We start from the raw sequence: 7,900 nt of genomic DNA, 5'->3' as shown, positions 1-7,900 counted from the left end.
AAAATCCTAAATTCAATCCCCAGCACCAAAAAAAAGAAAGAAAAAAAAAAAAAAAGAAGGGAGGAGTTGTACAACAATGTCAATATACTTAACTTGATGGAACTATATAGTACAGGTAGAAATAGTTAAGATGATGTTATAATTTAGATACGTAGTGTCGCCCAAAAGCTCAACTGCTAGATAATGCAAGAATTTTCAAAGGTGAAATGTTTGGGTTATGAAAGCCTAATCAGTGGATTAATCCACTGATACAGAATAACTGGGTGGTCACTGTAGACAGGTAGGATGTGGCTGGAGGAGGTGGGTCATTAGGGGCGTGCCATTAGGGTTTACATTTTGTCCCTGATGAGCAGAGCCCTCTCTGCTTCCTTACTGCCATATCCTAAGCTGCTTTCTTCTGCCATGCTCTTCTGCCATGTTCTGTCTCACCTTGGGCCCAGAGCTATGGAGTTGATCACCTACGGACTAATATCCTCTGAACCTAAGCCAAAATATACTTTTCATTCTCTACATTGTTCTTATCAGGTCTTTTAGTCACAACAAAAAGCTAATTAAACAGATGACATGCTAGGCAAACACTCTTCAATTAAGTTTTATCCCCAGTCATATAACTAAAAAATAATTTTAACTCTTAAAAGTTTTTAAGAGTTAAATACATATTCACAGTTAAAAAAAACTGTAATCGTAAAAGAAATAAGCTAGTTCATGTTCCCTCACTTGCAGCCACTTTCAAATTCAGTAGACGTTAGTTGATTTTTCTTCTTACTAAAACAGCATCATGCTAAACATTATTCTTCAATTAATGTCTCAGAGGGCTTTCCAACTCAATATGTACAAGTTTGCCTCAGTTTTTTTTTTTTGTTTGTTTAGTTGTAGTTGGACACAATACCTTTATTTTTTTATTTATATGTAGTATTGAGGATTGAACCCAGGGCCCCACACATGCTAGGTAAGCACTCTACTGCTGAGCCACAACCCCAGCCCTTGCCTCATTATCTTCAACAGATGTAACAGATTCCATTCCATGGATGTTTCACAATTTATCTAGTCTGTCTTCTATTGCTGCACATTTAATGTTTCTGATGTTTCATAATGAAAAAATTACAATGAACACACACCTTGTTCACATATGCAAATATTTTGCCTTAATACATGTTCAGAATTAGACTACAGCTAGGTTAAAAGTTATGTACATTTACTTAAGAAATTGCTTTTCTGTCTTAAAAGAAATCCAAATCAATCTACTCTCCCACCAACAGTGGACGAGAGCACCCAACATCCTGTCAATACTGGCTCATCAAACATGCCTAACCTTTGCTAATCTGATGGGTAGGAAATAAATGCTATAATCACTTTTCATATATTTGTTGAACCATGTGTATTTATTCTGTGAATAAATGCTAACAATATTTTTATTTTTTCCTTATGGATTATTCATGTTTTCATTATGATTTATAAAATTTTTTTTCTTAGAAAACCAATCCTTTGATAAAGCTATTGTCATTTGTCATTCGACTTTGTTCTGCCATTCCTGAGTTTTTATTTGTATATATTCAAGTTTACAGGGCTTTCCTCCCTTAGAAGGGAGGCCATCTTGGAGGCTGGCTACTACAGATGGCCCTAAGAAAAAAGAATCTAACAACTAAACTACGACAATGTTTGCCGTAATTTTTATACTGTATGAATCATGCCTGTTATTTCCCGATTGTCTGACATCTCGGGCCCTCGCTGATTCTGGAGGGACTTCCTCTCTCGGGGCAGTGTCAGAGTTTGCTAATTCTAAAGAGAGCAAAAAAACCCTAAAACATGTTTGGTAGGTTTTGTTTATGTTGTTGTTCTTTGTTTTGTTTTGTTTTCTGTGTGGTACTGGGAATTAAATCCAGGGTGCTCTACCACTGAGCTATATATATATCCATGTCCTTTTTAAAATTTTGGGGCAGGGTCTTCCTAAATTGCCCAGACTAACCTCAGATTTGTAATCCTTCTCCCTTAGCCTCTTAAGTAGCTGGGATTACAGGTGTGTACCCCTTTACCCTCACAAGGAACATATGCAAACCAATCTAGGGCTCACACCAAGCCACCTCCTTTCCGGGGCTCTCCTACTGGGCATTATCACTTCAGGGCCAGATACCAGACAATTAGAGACAGCTTCTATACCCCAGAGTCCATTGAAATTATTCAAGTTAGCCAATCTCAAACCTGCTTGTCCTGCCTCATACATTCCTTCCTGCAGAAACCACAATAAAGGATCATGTTCACATTTTCCCCTTACTTCCTCTAGACAGACCCTAGGTGCTGCCATGTGTGCCCCTGTGTGGTGTGCCTTATCTCCTGCTTCTACAGACATGAGTAGAAGAAATTCTTCCCTTGTGACAAGTCACTTGTATGCCTATAAGTCTTACCATACTTGATGAGGGCAAATCCCTATGACTCTTACCATATTTGATGAAGACAAAGCTCTTGAAAACAATACTTATTTAAAGAACACTTTAGGGACCCCCCTTCCCCAAGATTTCAAGGCATGCTGAAAAATACCCAAGTTCATCAGCATTTCCTATTTGACTTAAACTCTAGTTTCATTTTCTCCTATATTGGATCACATGTCCTGGGAGTTAATCAGCTCCTGTTCAAAGTCAGCAGGATGCTTCTGACAAATCAATTCACACCCTAATGATTAGTCCTATGCTTTCCATGAATTGGTCACACTAGGCCTCTCACTGCATTAAAACTTCTTCCACTTAATCCAAGGAACGGGACGGTTTCTCTTCCATTCAGTTGCCTTGGTCGTGTTTAATATGCAGTCTTTTGCACCAATCTCAGCACGTCAGTAAAACTTCATTTACTAATGAGTTCCTTTCTCTATATATAGATTTCTTTTTCTTATTTAGTTTTACTGGGGATTGAACCCAGGGATGCTCTACCACTGAGCTACATCCCCTGCCCTTTTTATTTTTTACTTTGAGACAGGATCTATGTTGTCCAGGCTGGCCTTGAACTTGTGATCCTCCTCTCAGCCTCTGAGTTGCTGGGATTATAGGCGTGGGGCACCGCATCCCACCTATCTTTCTTTCTTAATTTCAAAAAATACTTGCTGCTTTGAAAAAAACTATGGGCTTTGTCCATTCCTCAATGGCAAATCTATGCCTAATATCAACATTACCCAACTGCTCTGTATCTGTGCCTTTCTTAGTACAAAACAACCCTTTACTATTATACCAAATCATAGTATAATTTATCTGAAAGTATAAAAAGCACTTACACTGAACACCTGTAGCACCAACAATGCACATCATTAAAAAAATAATCAAAATGGTAAGAATATGCCCAATTTGCACATGCACAGGTGATGACTGCAGCCTGGCTGACCTTGATAAATGTAATTTTTAGACTCCAAATTTTTAAAACTCATCTCAGAATTTATGAAATGCAGTCATTACTTTCCTACATAAGATGCTTACCATGGCTTCCAGCCTATAGTAAGCTTTTAATAATGTTAATCAGCAATACGACAATAACAAACCCTCACAAACAAAGCACCCAATATATTTGGCTACAAAGAGGATTAGGAATGCTCTGGTTTAAGATCTGTATATGCTAGGAGTAGAGTGTGTGGCAGCAGAATGGCAGTATTTCAGATGCTTCCAATCTCTGGTGGGTGGGCAGGGGTTGGGCTTGGAGAAGGGTCAAGTTTATGTCACTTGGTCACCAGGGAATAAAGAGTTAATACCAGGGTTGAAAGCTATCTCTGGGACATGAAAGAGTTGAGAGAACCTCCCATATAGGCCAAAAGATCTAGAGAGAAGGAAGAAGGCAGCTAGTATTTACTGAGTACTTACTGTATTGAGCTTTAATTACTCATTCAGCATTCACATCAACCCTGCAAAGTAGAAAACCTATCCCCATTTCAGAGGAGAAACTGAGACTCAGTAAATTTCTTATTATTAAACCCGGTATTCCACAGCCAAGGTTTGCACTAGGCTTTTCATGCAAGATGGAACTGTTTCCACAGTTCTATCAGGGCACCATGAGTAAAGAATCCCAATCCAGCTAAGCATGGTGGCACATACCTGTAATCTTACAATTTTGAGAGGCTAAGGCAGGAGGATCACAAGTTTGAGACCAGCCTGGGCAAGTTAGTGAGAGGCTGTCTCAAAATAAAGTAAAAAAGGTTGGTAGTGTAGCTCAGTACTAGAGTGCTTGCCTAGCATGCTCAAGACCTTGGGTTCAATCCCTAGCACTGAAACAAAACACAACAATCCCAAACCTACTATATACTTATCAGTCTCTTACAAAGAAAATCAAATGTTGTCTGATGGAGATGCTTTAGAAGTTTTCTTTTTAAGCAACAGAGAATTATAGCCAATAAAGGATATATACTGAGCAAATTAATGTTGTAAACAAAATTGCCCCTGGAACATCAAAATCATTTAATAAGCTCAATTGATGTCAAAGCACGAATTGCATAGAACCTTTATGCTGATTACCAATAATTATAATCTACTCATTAAGGAATGTCCCTAAGGGTTTTTACAATGGAACACTTCATTGCTGAGTTTAAGTTACTCCATGTACTCGAAAATAATGAAGCTACCATTCTTTTTAAAATTATCTAATTTAGGCCTTTCACTCATTTATACTGTGCTTCTCTGTAAGAGCTCCAAATTAAAGAGGCTTTGCTATATTTCAATGGAATCTTTCTCTCTAAGATCCAGAGCAGCTTCACTCATGTTGACATGCCAGCTCTCCGGCCAGCAGAGATAAGTTCAAGAAAGAATTCAGATCTTAAAGACAGATTCTCTGAGTCTGTCGCTGCTTATCTTAAACATTTTGGTTCAAAAGAACTTGTTTCTCCAAAGATTTTTGAGCTTAGACATTTATGGAGAAGATACAAGAATCTACTGATAGCTACCTTAATCCTTGAGGAACAAAGCTAATATAAACACACACATACGGGAATTGAGAACTTCAAGCCACCCAAGTACACAATGGACTGGGTGCTTTATGTCCTATTTAGTTAAATCCTCTTAGTTACAAGAAACACTCAGGCCAATTCAAGTATGGCTGCAAGGAACTATAGAAGAGCCAGAGAAACATGGAAATTCAAGAACAGGAATCCTTGCATCATAGGGCCTCACAGAAACTCAAACTGCTTCTAAGAAAGTACCCACCCAGCAAGAACTTCATGAATCTGTTATGCATAGTGGCAGACACCTGTAATTCCAGAAATTTGGGAGGCTGAGGCAAAATGATTTCAAGGTCAGCCTCGACAACTTAGTGAGACCCTGTCCCAAAATTTTAAAAACAAACAAAAGCGCTAGGGAAGTTGCTCAGTGGTAGAACCTAAGTTCAAGCCCCAGTACCGCAAAGGAGAAAAAAAAAAAAAAGATTATTATCTTTCCAAATGTTAATTTGCTTTCAATTCCAAGAAATGGACAACCCCATTCAAAGTGGCTTAAACAATTAAGGAAATGTACTGTCTTGCAGAACTAGAAATCCAGATATAGAGTAGGTTTCAGGGTTATGTGTTCCAGCCAACCAGCACGTCATCAAGGAGCAAGATTCTTTCCTGTTCTTCATTCTGCATCTAGAAGTCAGTTTTATCCTGGTGCAGCTTCTTTTTGAGTATGGTCATGGGGTCTTGGATGATGGAAATGTAGGCCAAGTGTTTCCTGACATTCTCAAAAGAGAAATATTCCCCCAGAACTCTTTACCTTGTGGTATCACAAGCCTGAATTAAGACACAGGACATCCATCCCTAAACTAACTGAAGAGTTTTGGCCTAGGATCCCATTTTAGACACTGGCAGGAATATGGAAGCGATACCATTAGTTTAGATTGTTCAGGGCACATCCCTACTGTAAAGTCAGATATTGGAGGGCAGGAGTGGAAAGTGATAGAAAAAGAGAAACTGAGAACAATTTATAAGCGGTGGCTCGAATAAATAGGTAGATCTTAAAGCCATATGGAATTTTTTTGGGGGGGCGGGATGGTTCTAGATTTCAACCCTTTATTATTATTATTATTTGTTTGCCAAGGCTCTGAGCTTGCAATCTTTTCAAGTCAGCCTCTTAAGTCACTGGGATTACAAGTGTGTGCCACCATGCTCAGCCATATGGAAAATCTTAAAAGGAAAATAGGCTGGAGGTAGGGGTAGGAATCAGAGAATTATTATGGACATGTTAGTTCTGAAATATCTATTCAGTATCTAAATGAAGAGGTCATGTAAGTCATGGGATAAATGAATTTAGAGCTCAAGGAAAGGGTCAGGGCTAGAATTATAGCTTTGAGAGTCGTCAATATAAAGCTAGAATTTAAGATGATGGGAATGGATGAAATTGACTAAAAATAGGAAAAAAAGGTGAGAATCCAAGACTTAGTGAGCACTGGGGCACTCCAACAACTAAAGTAGAGCAGAGAGGAAGCCAGGAGAAGAGACCTAGAAGCAAAAATCAGGAAGGCAGGAGGAACACCAGAGACATATGCTATCCCAGAAACCAGGAGAACCCAGTGTTTCTGATACAGAGAGAAAGCAACTATGTCCAACACTGAGAAGTTCAATAAGAGAGGGAGAAGAGGTACTGGCAACATGAAATCACTGAAAATCCAGACAACTGCAGTGTCAGTGCAATGAGGGGGTGGGGGAAGAGAAATTTTTCTGGAGTGGGTTGTGGAAAAATGGAACATAGAGAAATGAAAACAGACAGACAACTCTTTTGAGAAGTTCTGCTATGAATGACAACAGAGAAATGTGCACTAACTAAAGGGGAATGAGGGAACCAAAACAGGAGGTTTTAAAGGCAGAAGGTCTTAGAGCATATCCATCAGCTTATCAAGAGATGATACCACAGAGAGAAAATAATTATAAGAATAAAGTCCAAAGTCTTTTGATAAGTGAAAAGGAAATAGGATTGAATGGAAGATAGAGAAGCTGGCATTTCAGAGAAGCAGGAATATGTCATTCACTGTATCAGGAGAAAATGCAAGGAACAAGAACAGATGCAAGACACAGGATTGACACAAAGTCAAGCATAACCGAATTCATAACCTGAATTCAAGCATAACCGGCACATGGCTAAGTAGGTACACTGTGTTTCCCAGGCTCTCTTGCTTATTACATGCAGCCATATGGTTAAGGAGACATCTCCCATGGACTGTGAATCAGAAGTAACGTATGTCACTAATGGACAGACAGGAGCCTGTGACCAGGCAGCTTCCTTCATGCTCTTTCACTCTCTTCCCAGGAAGATGCCACAGAGGACAGCAGAGAAAAAAAGACCTCAGGACTTTGAAAGGCAGTGTGTCAAAGAACCACTTTGAACTTTGAACATCTGCCCTAAGTTGACTAGAGGGACAGAAAGAAAACCAAAGTCCAATCTTGTTTGAATCACTGCCTAGAGGGGCCTCTTGTTCCAGTAATTTAACCCTCTAATTAACCCAGTTTGGGTCAGGGGCCAGAGGTGTCAGTGGAGTCTCAAGTTGATTGTGGTGGGGTTCAGAAAGAGTTAAGTGCTGCCCTTGCCTATCTGACCTCCCTCTTTTTAGTGTGGCCTCACAAACACATGATCAGACTCCTAGGGAAATAAGTAGTTGAACACAAGAATAGGACTGCTGTTCATACATGATTTGACCACTTGCACTACTGGAACCAAAGCTCATCATGATTTACAAAGTATTTCACCCATCCAGAGATGCCCAGGGATGTTGCTCAAACCCTCCTTTTCTCCTCTAGATGACCACCAGTGACTTACCTGGCCTCCCTCTCTCTCTAGTTCACTCCCACCACTTTCCATTCTGCTCAAAGTTACCTTTGTGAAATTCATGTTATGCCTTCCACAATGTAAAATGCTAGCACTATGCACAAGAACTCTCATGATATCGGGGCAGCCTACCTGTTCAGTCA

This window comes from Ictidomys tridecemlineatus, chromosome 5, assembly GCF_052094955.1.
Source record: "Ictidomys tridecemlineatus isolate mIctTri1 chromosome 5, mIctTri1.hap1, whole genome shotgun sequence".
In the NCBI taxonomy this organism is placed as follows: Eukaryota; Metazoa; Chordata; class Mammalia; order Rodentia; family Sciuridae; genus Ictidomys; species Ictidomys tridecemlineatus.
This window is presented reverse-complemented; position numbering follows the sequence as displayed.